Below are 7231 nucleotides of genomic sequence, written 5' to 3'. Positions count from 1 at the left end.
ATTAGCTTGGGCCAGTTGGATCATTTTACAGCCTGAGAACCCCCCCCCCCCCCCCCAATACCCCCCCCCCCCCCCCTTACCCCCCTTACCCAGCAACCCCCCACACCCCCCCTCACCCACCCCAGTCTGCTGGACAATGAGGATTAAACTCCTCTTGTTCCTCAACTCCCCAAAAAAAAAGGCAGGACGACAAAGACACTATTCCTCCTGAGTCCCCTGGCCCCGGCCGGGAGGGAGGGGGAGGAGAGGGGGAGGGAGGGGGGAGGGAGAGGGGGAGGAGAGGGGGAGGGAGGAGAGGGAGGAGGAGGAGAGGGAGGAGAGGGGGAGGGAGAGGGGGAGGGAGGAGAGGGAGGAGGAGGAGAGGGGGAGGGAGAGGGGGAGGGAGGAGAGGGGGAGGGAGGAGAGGGAGGAGGAGGAGAGGGGGGGGAGGGGGGAGGGAGGAGGGGGAGGAGAGGGAGGAGAGGGGGTGGGAGGGGGGAGGGAGGAGAGGGAGGGGGGGAGAGGGTGGGAGGGATTGAGAATGAGAGAGAGAGGGAGAGGGGGGGGAGAAGACAGGGGGGGAGGAGAGGGAGGGATGGAGAATGAGAGAGAGAGAGAGAGAGAGAGAGCGAGAGAGGAGAGGAGGGGGGGTCGGGAGGATTCAGAGGGTCTATCATAAAATTAATCCCCTCACAGTTTCCTCTGGGTGCAGAGTGAGATATGAAGGAGTCTAATGGGGGGCTGCAGTCATCTGAGGGCGACACCGATAAAGGCACTCCACTTAGCTAATGGGGCTCGTCATTAGAGGCGTGAGGGCACCAGAGGAGTGTCGCGCACTTCATTCGACGTTTGACACTCTTGATGGCCGATTAACGGCATGGCAAAGTTATGACAAAACCCTCTCGCATCTTTGACCCTGTGTCGTCCGATCTGAATAAGGAAGCCAGTGTAGCTTGATGTACTATTGAACAATGGTGTAAAGAGTAGCTTACTGTATTATGGACGTGCAGTGTAAAGTGTAGCCTACTGTACTATTGTGCTAGGCCGTAAAGAATAGCTTACTGTACTCTTGACGTAGAGTGTAGATTCCTGTACTATTGACCCGTAGTGTAAAGTCTAGCTTACTGTACTTGACCCGTGACCTATTGTGTCCGATGGGGAGAATTACATCAATGGTCCGGCTCCTTATATTAGACCATAACCAAGCGTGACAGAACCCCTTAAATTCTTACTTAAATTACACTTTTGCATGTGCAGGACCAATTCTCCTTAAGGGCAAATAAAGATCTATTCCGTTCTGTACTATTGAAACTAGCAGAGGCTAAAGCCCTCTTGCAGCCGAATCCTCCAATAAGACTTGGTTATGCGCGTTGTGACAACAGGATTGAGATTCCATTGTCACCCAAGAGTTACACCCTATAGCTCGCAAGGCTATTGTCACTAAGTGTTAAGCCCTGGTTTAGGGCTAATATGGTGAATTATTGATACCTGCGTGTGGCAGAATGTATTGACACCATGCTGGCCTCTGCAGACACGCTCATACTTGGCAATTCCTTTGGAGCAACGAGGAGTAGAATCGTATTTATCCCATAGTGCTTAGCGTCAGGATTACAAAGATCCCTCAAATAGCCGCTGGGGTTCCCCACGATATGGACGTTAAGTTATTTTGTGTTTTAAGACGTGCTCGGCCAGAATCTGCCTGGCAAGAAGACACAAAGGTCAGATGAGATGAGTGGAGAGAAGGAAGGCGGAGGAACACCCTAAAAAAGGGGGATACTTTTACTTTGAAAAAGAGGGGTTACTCAGTTTCATTCCATTGAGACCCGAGAGTCAAAACAGAGGGAAACAACACGGAGAGAGGAGAAAAAGAGAAGGAGCAGTGAGGAGGAGAAGGGTGAGGCGCTCAACAGCACCAGGGGGAGGTAGAGAAGAAAACAGAGGAGGAGGAGGAGGAGGAGAAAGGAGAAGGAGGAGCCCCTCATACAAAGGGGCTCTCATTTTCCTTTTTTTCCAGAGGGAGAGAGAAAGAGAGGGAGAGAGGGAGAGAAAGAAAGTGGCAGAGAAAGAGTGGCGGGCGGGAGGGAGGGAGGGAGGGAGGGCGAGAGGGAGGGAAGGAGGGAGGAAGGGAGGGAGGGAAGGAGGGAGCCACAGAGCGCAAGAAAGGCTTCTCCTCTCGCCTGTTGGACGCAGTGTCAAACCCAATCAGCGTCTGCCGTGTCTGCGGCGCTCGTCTCCCGGGCTCCGGTGCACAAAGGAGGTCCGCCATGGTCGCCATGGCCGCCAGCAGCCGCCACACCTCTCACTTCCAATCTCCGTCTCCCATGAAGGGGTAGACAGAGGTTCTGGTTGGGGGGGGGGGGGAATTCAAAAAAAGGTCTGGGTTCTGGAGTTTCACTGCAACACCACCAGGATGACGAAAGACAAAGAGATTGGATGAGAGAGTGCGAGAGAACGGAGGCTAAAGTGTTGTTGTGTCTGTCTGTGTGTGTTTGTGTGTGTGTGTGTGTGTGTGTGTGTGTGTGTGTGTGTGTGTGTGTGTGTGTACACAGTTTAAGCTGGCGTATGCTATGCTTAAGATATGTTATTGTTTGCTCGAGGCCGGGCTGCCGGAGGCCGTGGTAGGCCGGCCGTACCTCGAGGGGGGAGAAGCCTAACACAATAAAGTGTTTGTCAACAGTGAAACAAGAGTGAAACCAATCCTCAGACCGGGGAATGAATCTCACTAATAAACACGAGCAAACGCACGCGTGATCCTCGCTCGCAACGACACACACACAAAAAAAAAATGTCCGCCGTGAAAAGACACCCTCTAAATCGCATTGTTGAACAAATCCTGCGTTAAAAGGAAAGAGTTAGTCTGCATTTATACTCTTGAAGACGTTATGCTAAGCCAGTGCCTCTGCCACTTTAGAGACTCAGGCTTCATCCAGCCGAAGTAAATCCGTCTCTCAACGGTGATTGGCCGAAGCCAAGGGGGCCATCTTTTTCACACGCTTTCTTACTCACAATCCCCCCCAGCCACCACCACCACCACCCCTGTCTCCCCACCTTCCCTGAGCCCCCCACAAGCCAGTGTTTACCCGTCACCTAACAATAGCCGGTTACTGGCAATTAAACAGCATTTGCTGTGGAATCCGTGGCACTGATCTAATGGCATTACTGTTGGACGATTCAATCCCTGAATAGTCAACAGGATTTTGCCTCTCACCAGGAAAATACTGCTTCATCGAATTACGCGTATTACATCGATTTACCCACAGCTTATGATTCAGGGTTCACAGATTACTGCTTCCTCTGAAGATGGCGGCGGGAGGAAGTGATAGGGCCGGCCGACTGATCACTTCCAGTGCCTCCGTATGGGAATAATCCACCGCTTAGTCTTCGCGGGCTCCCTGGGCCCTGGGAGGCTTTGAAAAGGCCCCGAAAAGAAAAACGAAGAAGACAAAAGCTCTGCGATGAATACGAAAGCGGGCCTCACCTTATGCAATGGATTTGTTTTTCTCAGACTAATGTGTGATTCTCCTGCGAGTGAGTTGCAGTCTGGGACTGTAACACCGCGGACAATGCAGACCGCTCACGCCTACATTGCATGTGGCGTCCCAACCAGGTGTTTGCGTAGAGTCACGCGTGGAAAGACGGGCGAAGGCATGAACACACTTGCACACGCACACAAGTACGCACACCCAACCACGCGCACACACCCAAAATCCCCAACCAATCACGTCCTCGCACACAAGCGACCCCGTATCACTCGCATATAAGAGGCAAACCGCACATGGTGACCTTTGAACTGTCCCGGGTCGTGTCGGTCCGCGTGTCTCAGGGAACCAGGAAGAAGACCGGCCAAGTCCATTATCTCACAATGAAGGGCTAATTACCGGGGCCCTGCAAGCCTCAAATCACACTGTAGCAGACTGTGCCTGTGTCTGTCCTCCGCTGCCCCCCCAACATCTTAATTGCTCTTTTATTCTCGCTCTGTTTTTCCGCCGTGCCTCTCTCCCTGACTCGCCCCTTCCTCTGGCCTCGACCATTTCATACATGAAAGCTGGATGCTAATTACTTGCTATGGAAATATTGGGCCTGTGATTAGCCGAAGCAGAAGGCTGGCTGGGTGGATGGCTGGTGGCTGGCTGGCTGGCTGTTAGGGGGTTCAGTGTCGCTGTATGAGGTTTGCGGGTGCTGAGCCAGCGAGCAGGGCTTAAATGCGACCAATAGGAAACAATAATATTGCATGAGGGATGGGGAAGAGGGGGAGGAGGGGAGGAGGGGAGGAGGGGGAGACAATCACTTTTTTTTTTTTTCGTTACGAACAAGCAATGCTAAGCGCTAAAGGATAGCTATTGTGATTCACTTGTAATTGTTATAACTGCCACGCCGGGGAAATGTTCAATGGCAGATACTGTGTGCTTTATAAAAAAAATGTCTTCTTTCTTTTGCAGGCAAAATACAATTTAACTATTAAAATATTTGTGTGTTTTTTTTTTAACATTTCTCCCGCTAGCTGACCTTGTGTGACGCAAAAACAAATCAAATAATAAATGGATAAATCATGCTTTTTTTTTTGCTTCTACGCCTGGCCCGAGCAGAGTGCTAGACCGACGAGCCCCGTGATTGGCCAGGGCTCCAGTACCCAGATATTGTTTTGTTATCAGCGACGACTCATTTCACCAAGTAGTAATTGAACCCCCATTATTTCCTCGTCTCTGACCCGAGGCTTGTTATCTCAATCTGTAGGCAATTTTGTAAACACTGCCTCCCCGTCTTCCTCCATTAACTAGTCATTTCAACAACAAGAGGTCAGCCTTAATGGGCTCTTCATAAGACGCTCATACATATGGAAATCAGACCTTCGCGGAGGAATGTCCTTTGGATTTCATCGAACACATTATTTTCCCTCCGCTTTTTACGCATGCCATTATTTCCTGTTAATTGTACATTTACTTTGAGCTATTATTATTTTAGATGGATTGGTTCTTGTTCATTGGCTGCTATTTAAATTGCACATGAGGAAAGACGCATACACTATGTTGGATTGTTTCATTTTATATTTCTCTATTCTGCAGTTGTATATAACTCACTTGGTTTTGCTTCCCCTGCATACAGATGTTGTTGTTTATGTTTGTTTCTCTTCAGTAGCTGCACGGTTTGCTTGGGTCGGTGGTGCATTCTCAGTGAGATCTCAGTTTCTTCTTCATGAAACATTAGTTTAACAACATCCTATTTCATGAACCCTGTTGATGCGGAAGCAACTGGGGTGGGGGCAAAAGCGGTGCTGACGGCGGCGTGGGTGGATGACGCGGTGGTTCTGAAGGTGGAGGTGATTGTGGTGGTGGTAGAGAAGGTGGTGGGTGGGGCTTGAGAAGATGGTGGTAGCAGCGGGTGGTGGCGGTGGTGGAGGAGGTGATGGTGGAGGAGATTGTGGTAGTGATGGAGGAGATCGTGGTGGTGGTGGAGGAGGTGGTGGTAGTGGTGGAGGAGATTGTGGTGGTGGTGGAGGAGGAGGTGGTGGAGGAGGTGGTGGTGGTGGAGGAGGAGGAGGAGGAGGAGGTGGTGGTGGTAGTGGTGGTGGAGGAGATCGTGGTGGTGGTGGAGGAGGGGGTGGGGTTGGAGAAGGAGGAGGTAGTGGTAGTGGTGGAGGAGGAGGAGGAGGAGGAGGACATGCTGGTGGAGGGGGAGATGGCGGAGGTGATGGTTGAGGAGAAAGTGGTGGTAGTGGTGGAGGAGGAGATGGTGGTGGTGGTGGTGATGGTGGTGGTGGTGGTGGTGGTGGTGGTGGTGGTGGTGATGGTGGTGGTGGTGGTGGCTACGGGGGTAGTGGTGGTGGTGGTGGTGGTGGTGGTGGAGGAGGAGATGGTGGTGGTGGTGGTGGTGGTGGTGGTGGTGGTGGTGGTGGTGGTGGTGGTGGTATGGGGGCTAGTAAGGGGTGCAGGTCGGCCTGTTCAAAGGCTGGCTTTTTTGTATTGTTGGTCAGCCGAGGATTAGGAGGCTCTGTGCGGCAGAATGGCTCCTCTAATTAAAAAGGATAAGGAGGCAGAAAAATAGCGAGAGGCACAGGAGGAAGCAAAGAGAGAGAGGGAGAGAGAGAGAGAGAGAGAGAGAGAGAGAGAGAGAGAGAGAGAGAGCAAATTTGCAGTGAAGAGAAAGAAAAGAAAAAACTGTTTTCAGTGTCACTCCTGTTGCCGGACTCAAGCGATTCAGACTGGATTAACTTTACACTCCTCCCCTCCACTCTCCTCTCTCTCTCTCTCTCTCTTTCTTTCTTTCTCTTTTCTTTCTTCCTCTCCCTCTTGCAGTCTTTTTACCCGGGGGCCTCTTGTGTGTGTGCACAGCCTCTCTCCATCAGATGCCATTCATGTCGTTTTGCGGGCCGACGGACGAGAGCAGCGCTCTCAGCCTCCGACGGGACACAAGGACTGTCTGGGACCCAATGTGAAAGTTCTGCTGCGGTTCCGGTTCCTCCGCTTCATTTGACTGAAGATTAGATTAGTCTCTTTACAAACGTACGGCGCGGGGGAATTAGCCATGCTACCCGAACTATGATGAGCTGAAGCTTAGAGAACTGGAGTTGGAAACGATGGAGGTTTAATAACATATAGGGTGTAAAGTCTGCCACAACTAGCGACCTTCTAAGCTTGGTGCCGTTCTGCAACAAGTCACAGCACATTATTTTGAGAGAGTTTATTTTGTGCTGTTATCAGTGTGTGGGTGTGTGTTAATATGTGTGTGTGTTTGTGTGTTTGTCGGTATACGCATGTCTGTGTGTGTGCGAGTGTGTTTGTTTGTGAGTGTATGCATGTCTGTGTGTGTGTGTGTGTGTGTGTGTGTGTAAGGGTGTGTGTGTACATGTGCATGTGTTTGTGTGTGCATTTGTGTGTCTGTGTGCGTGCATGCCTGTGTGTGTGTTTGTATGCACGTGTGTGTGTGTGTTTGTGTGTGCATGCCTTTCTGTGTGTGTCTGTGTATGTGTGCATGCCTTTCTGTGTGTGTGTGTGTGTGTGTGTGTGTGTGTGCGTGCGTGCGTGCCTTTCTGTGTGTGTGTGTGTTTGTGTGTGTGTGTGCGTGCCTTTCTGTGTGTGTCTGTGTATGTATGCGTGCCTTTCTGTGTGTGTGTGTGTGTGCGTGCCTTTCTGTTTGTGTGTGTGTATGCGTGTGTGCGTGCGTGCCTTTCTGTGTGTGTGTGTGTGTGTGCGTGTGTGTGTGTGTGTGTGCGTGTGTGTGTGTGCGTGCGTGCCTTTCTGTGTGTGTGTGTGTG

The sequence above is a fragment of the Pollachius pollachius genome (genome assembly GCF_949987615.1).
Source record: "Pollachius pollachius genome assembly, chromosome: 16".
Taxonomy (NCBI): Eukaryota; Metazoa; Chordata; class Actinopteri; order Gadiformes; family Gadidae; genus Pollachius; species Pollachius pollachius.
The sequence above is the reverse complement of the archived record's forward strand: the minus strand, read 5'-3'. Positions refer to the sequence as shown.